Genomic DNA, 6,887 nt, shown 5'->3' with positions numbered 1-6,887 from the left:
TTGGTTTTTCAAGGTAGGGTCTTGCTCTAACCCAGGCTGACCTGGAATTCACTCTGTAGTCTCAGGGTGGCTTTGAACTCATGGGCATCCTCCTACCTCAGCCTCCCAAGTACTGGGATTAAAGACCTGGCTCACCACCCCTGGCCTTTTGTTTTGTTTTGTTTTTGTGTCTCAACATAGGATCTCACTCTAGCTCAAGCTGACCTGAAATTCACTGTGTAGTCTCAGAGTGGCCTCAAACTCATGGCAATTCTCCTACCTCTGCCTCCCGAGTGCTGGGATTAAAAGCACGTGCCTCCACACCTGGCCTATTTTTTAATATATGTTTTTATATATTAGTAAGAAAAGAGAGAGAGAATTGAGACAGACAGAACGAGCATACCAGGGCCTCCAGCCTCTACAAACAGACTTCAGACACATGTGCCACTTTGTGCATCTGGCTTTCCGTGGGTCCTGGGGATCAAAGCCAGACCTGCACCATCTTTCCAACACCATATAGGCTAGTTTTTACTGATTTCTATGGGTCAACTTCATGGACAGCTTTGGGGTGTAGTACACTGTTTTTCCCTGCCGCTTCATGGAGAAGAGTGGCATTTTCCTTACCCTTGTCTGCTTGACACATTTAAAGATCAGGTAAGATGCCTGGTATGGTGGTTCTTGCCTTCAATGCCAGCACTCAGGAGGCAGAAGTAGGAGTTCAAGGCCAATCTGGGACTACAGAGTGAATTCCAGATTAGCCTGGGCTAGAATGAGATCCTACTTTGGAAAATGAACAAAATAACAACAACAACAATAATAATAATGTCTGGAGAGATGGCATAGCAGTTAAGGCACTTGCCAGTGAAGCCTAAGGACCCAGGTTTGTGCTCATGCATCACCTTGTAAGTCTGGCATATGTGAGTTCAATTCCCCAGATCCTGCTTAACAAAAAAATTGGGCTTGAGTGATGGCTCCATGGTTAAAGGTGCTTGCTTGCAAAGCCTTACTGCCTGGGTTCAATTTCGCAGTATTCACGTAAAGCCAGATTCACAAAGTGGCACATGTCTGGAGTTTGTTTGCAGAGTTAGGAAGCCCTAGCATGCTCATACTCTCCCCTTTCTTCAAACAAACATATATATATTTATTTATTTAAGATTTTTGTTTTTTAGAGACAGGGAGAGAGAGAGTGCAAATGGGTGTGCCAGGGCCTTAAGCCACTGCGAATAAACTCCAGACGCATGCATCACCATGTGTATCTGGCTTATGTGGGACCTGGAGAATTCAACCTGGGTCCTTAGGCTTCTTAGGCGTGTGCCTTAACCATTAAGCCATCTCTCCAGCTCCCAAATATATATATTTCATATTTTCTTATTTTTATTGTCTTTATTTATTTGCAAATAGAGAGAGAGAGAAGAAAGACAGAAAGAGAATGGGCAGCCAAGGCCTCTAGCCACTGTAAACAAACTCCAGACGCATATGCCCCTTGTGCATCTGGCTTGCGTGGATCCTGCAGAATCAAATTTCAGAGCTTTGGCTTCACAGGCAAGTGCCTTAACCACTAATCCATCTCTCCAGAACTCAAACAAATACTTTTTATATAGGTTTTATTTTTTTAAATAATTTTTTTGTTCATTTGTACTTATTTATTTGAAAGTGACAGAGAGAGAGGGAAAGAGACAGAGAGAGAGGGAATGGGCGCGCCAGGGCCTCCGGCCACTGCAAACGAACTCCAGACGTGTGCGCCCCCTTGTGCATCTGGCTAACGTGGGTCCTGGGGAAACAAGCCTCGAACCGGGGTCCTTAGGCTACACAGGCAAACGCTTAACCGCTAAGCCATCTCTCCAGCCCAGGTTTTATTTGTTTAATTAATTTATTTTTTGTTAACAACTTCCATGGTTGTAAACAATATCCCATGGTAATATCCTCCCTTCTCCCCAACTTCCCCTTTGAAACTCCATTCTCCATCATGTCCCCTCACCCTCAACCAGTCTCTTTTATTTTGATGTCATGATCTTTTCCTCCTATTATGATAGTCTTGTGTAGGTAGTGTCAGGCACTGCAAGGTCATGCATATCCAGGCCATTTTGTGTCTGGAGGAGCACAATGCAGAGTCCTACCCTTCCTTTGGCTCTTAAATTTTTCCACCACCTCTTCCACAATGGACCCTGAGCCTTGGAAGGTGTGATAGAAATATTGCAGTGCTGAGCACTCCTGTCACTTCTTTCCAGCACCATGATACCTTCTGAGTCGTCCCAAGGTCACTGCCATCTGAAAAGAGAAGATTCTCTACCAAAACTGAGAGCAGCGTTAATATAAGGGTATGAACATTAAGAGAAGTGCTTACTGGGCAGTTTGATAAACATAGTATAAACATTTAGCCAGACAGCAGGACACGTTACACCCCTAGGTCTCATGACTACCCCTGTTTTAAGTTTTCAGTATCAGGGATGTATTCCCTCCCATGGAGCAGGCCTCCAGTCAGTCCAATTACAGGGCAGTTGGTTTCCACCATGATAGATGTGCCACTATTGTACCCGTTGGCTCATTTAGCCTGACTGGCCAAATATAAAGCTTGGAGTGTCCATTGTTGAGTATATTCACTGGTGATTTCTTTTTCTCCCATTGAACTGCGTGCAGAATGGCTTCTTCCAGCTTTCTGTCAGCTGGTCTACCTGGAGGAGGTCATCATCTCCGTTCCAGCAGGATTTCTCAGTGGCCTTGCAGCCCAAGTATGTGGGGTGTTCAGCAATAGGGTCTTACCATCTATACCTGGTGGGAAACCAAGGGCCTCAGCAATGGTCTATAATGTTTTGGGGGACATCAGGGACCTCCCTGAACAACAACTCATTGGAAAGTATCCCATCCCTGGCTCTGAAAGTTTTCTATCAACAATCTATAGCTCCTGAGTGTTCCATCATCCAAAAAAGTAGGATTCGATATGATTTATTTATATCCTCTTAGATTTTGTTTAGCCCTCCCTTTGCATTTCCTTTACTCGATCTCTTCCTCTGACCTCACTTGGACCATTTTACCCCCATTAATCTATTCTTTTTTTTTTTTAATTACCATTTTTATCATTCTTTTTTTTTTAATTTTTTTTAATTTATTTATTTGCGAGCGACAGACACGGAGAGAAAGACAGATAGAGGGAGAGAGAGAGAATGGGCACGCCAGGGCTTCTAGCCTCTGCAAACGAACTCCAGATGCATGCGCCCCCTTGTGCATCTGGCTAACGTGGGACCTGGGGAACCGAGCCTCGAACCGGGGTCCTTAGGCTTCACAGGCAAGCGCTTAACCGCTAAGCCATCTCTCCAGCCCCTAATCTATTATTCTACTTACATATATACAATACCATACTATTAAGTACCCCCTCCCTTCCTTTCTCTTCCCTTTATGGCCTCTGCTACTGAGTTTTTTCCTTCTCACACAGAAGCCCAATCATCTGTAGCTAGGATCCACATATGAGAGAGAATATGTGGCGCATGGCTTTCTTGGCCTGGATTACCTCACTTAGTATAATCCTTTCCAGATCCATCCATTTTCCTGCAAATTTCATAACTTCATTTTTCTTTAACACTGAGTAGAACTCCATTGTATAAATGTGCCATATCTTCATTATCCACTGATCAGTTGAAGGACATTTAGGCTGGTTTCATTTTCCAGCTATTGTGAACTGAGCGGCAATAAACATGGTTGAGCAAGTATTTCTAAGGTAATGAGATGAGTCCTTAGGATATATGCCTAGGAAGGCTATAGCTGGGTCATATCAATTTTTAGCTGTCTTAGGAACCTCCACAATGGCTGGACCAGATTGCATTCCCACCAACAGTGTAGAAGTGTTCCTCTTTTTCCATATCCTTGCTAGCATTTATGGTCATTTGTTTTCATGATGGTAAGCCAATCTGATAGGAGTGAGACAGAATCTCAAAGTAGTTTTAATCTGCATTTCCCTGATGACTAGGGATGTAGAACATTTTTTTAGATGCTTATATGCCATCTGTATTTCTTCTTTTGAGAACTCTCTATTTAGTTCCATAACCCATTTTTTTAATTGGCTTGTTTGATTTCTTATATTTAACTTTTTGAGTTCTTGTATATCCTAGATATTAATCCAGAATCAGATGTATGGCTAGCAAAGATTTTCTCCCATTCTGTAGTTTGCATCCTTGCTCTGTTCATAGTGTCTTTTTTTTTTTTTCAAATGTTTTTTATTTATTTATTTATTGATTTATTTGAGAGCGACAGACACGAAGAGAAAGACAGATAGAGGGAGAGAGAGAGAATGGGCGCGCCAGGGCTTCCAGCCTCTGCAAATGAACTCCAGACGCGTGCGCCCCCTTGTGCATCTGGCTAACATGGGACCTGGGGAACCGAGCCTCGAACCGGGGTCCTTAGGCTTCACAGGCAAGCGCTTAACCGCTAAGCCATCTCTCCAGCCCTCATAGTGTCTTTTGCCGTACAAAAGGTTTGTAAATCCATTAGGTCCCAACAGTTAATCTGTGGTTTTATTCCCTGAACAACTGGGGTTATATTCAGAAAGTCTTTACCAAGACCAGTATGTTGAAGAGTTTCCTCTACTTTTTTCTGTAGCAGTTTCAGAGTTTCAGGTCTGATATTAAGGTCTTTGATACATTTGGACTTAATTCTTATGCATGGAGAGAGAGAAGGATCTATTTTCATCCTTCTACAGATATATAACCAGTTTTCCCAGCACCTTTTGCTGAGGAGGCCGTCTTTTCTCCAATGAGTATTAAAAATACTTATTTTAAGGGAGAGAGAGAAAGCAGCAGAGAGGATATGGGTGTGCCATGGCCTCCTAGCCACTGCAGACAAACTCCAGGTGCATGCACTACCTTGTGCATCTGGCTTATGTGGGTACTGGAGAATTGAACCTGAGTCCTTTGGCCTCCCAAGTGCTGGGATTAAAGGAGTGTGTCACCATGCCGAGACGATTTTTTTTTTTTTTAATGAAGTAGCCAGGCATGGTGGCACAAACCTTAAATCCCAGCACTTGGGAGGCAGATGTAAGAAGATCACTATGAGTTTGAGGCCACCCTGAGACTACATAGTGAATTCCAGGTTAGCCAGGGCTAGAGTGAGACGCTACCTCGAAAAGCAAAATTAAATAAATAAATAAAAGAGTTGTGGGTGTGTTTGTGTGGCTCAGCCTTGGAGTACCTGCCTAGAACTCCCTCTGACGGGCTGGAGGCTTTTGTCAGCAGTACAGCTCCACAGTAAGGGCCTGGGGGCTTGGTTTAGAGGTAGAACTCCTGCCTCGAACCCGCAACAAGGGGCTGAGGGTGTTACTCAGCTATAGGTTGCTTGCCTAGTTAGTGAGAGGCTCTGGGTTCTGTTCCAGTAGCAGGGGAAAACATTTTTTTTTCTTCATAAAGGTGATACTTGCAGGTCATGGTGGCACATTCATTTAATCCCAGCACTTGGGAGGCAGTAGAACTGCTGTGAGTTCGAGGCCAGTCTGAGACTATGTAGTAAATTCCAGGTCAGCTGGGCTAGAGTGAGACCCTACTTTGAAAAACCAAAAAAGGTGATGTGATGGCTTGATTCAAGTGTCCCCCAAAACTCAGGTATTCTGAATGTTAGGTCCCCAGTGGGTGGCAAATTGGGAATTGAATCCTCCTGGAGGCAGTGTATTGTTGGGGGTGGGCTTATGGGCTTAGAGCCAGTTTCCCCTTGCTAGTGTTTGGTACACACTTTTCTTGCTGTTGTCCATCTGATGTTGGTCAGGAGGTGATGTCCACCATCTGCTCATGCCATCATTTTCCCCTGCCATCATGGAGCTTCCCCTTGAATCTGTAAGCCAAAATAAACTTTGTCCCCCCACAAGCTGCTCTTGGTCAGGTGTTTTCTGCCAGCAACACGAACCTGACTGCAACAGGTGATATGTTACACCGAGTGTATTATGATCATGCTTTCATCCAGCAGTTCCCGTAAGACTGAAAACTAAGTCAGTCTTAAATGCCTACGAGGTCAAGGAAACCAGATATTTTCGTGAGGGTGAACTTGGCCGACCGGTAGACAGTTGAGAATAAGTTCTTATATATATATATTTTTTTTAATTTTTATTAACATTTTCCATGATTATAAAATATATCCCATGGTAATTCCCTCCCTCCCCACCCCCACACTTTCCCGTTTGAAATTCCATTCTCAATCATATTACCTCCCCATTACAATCATTGTAATTACATATATACAATATCAACCTATTAAGTATCCTCCTCCCTTCCTTTCTCCACCCTTTATGTCTCCTTTTCAACTTACTGGCCTCTGCTACTAAGTATTTTCATTCTCACACAGAAGCCCAGTCATCTGTAGCTAGGATCCCCATATGAGAGAGAACATGTGGCGCTTGGCTTTCTGGGCCTGGGTTACCTGACTTAGTATAATACTTTCCAGGTCCATCCATTTTTCTGCAAATTTCATAACTTCATTTTTCTTTACCGCTGAGTAGAACTCCATTGTATAAATGTACCACATCTTCATTATCCACTCATCTGTTGAGGGACATCTAGGCTGGTTCCATTTCCCAGCTATTATAAATTGAGCAGCAATAAACATGGTTGAGCATGTACTTCTAAGGAAATGAGATGAGTCCTTTGGATATATGCCTAGGAGTGCTATAGCTGGGTCATATGGTAGATCAATCTCTAGCTGCTTTAGGAACCTCCACACTGTTTTCCACAATGGCTGGACCAGATTGCATTCCCACCAGCAGTGCAGAAGGGTTCCTTTTTTTCCACATCCCCGCCAACATTTATGATCATTTGTTTTCATGATGGTGGCCAATCTGACAGGAGTGAGATGGAATCTCAATGTAGTTTTAATCTGCATTTCCCTGATGACTAGTGACGTAGAACATTTTTTTAGGTGCTTATATGCCATTCGTA

This window comes from Jaculus jaculus, chromosome 14 (assembly GCF_020740685.1).
Source record: "Jaculus jaculus isolate mJacJac1 chromosome 14, mJacJac1.mat.Y.cur, whole genome shotgun sequence".
Taxonomy (NCBI): domain Eukaryota; kingdom Metazoa; phylum Chordata; class Mammalia; order Rodentia; family Dipodidae; genus Jaculus; species Jaculus jaculus.
The sequence above is the reverse complement of the archived record's forward strand: the minus strand, read 5'-3'. Positions refer to the sequence as shown.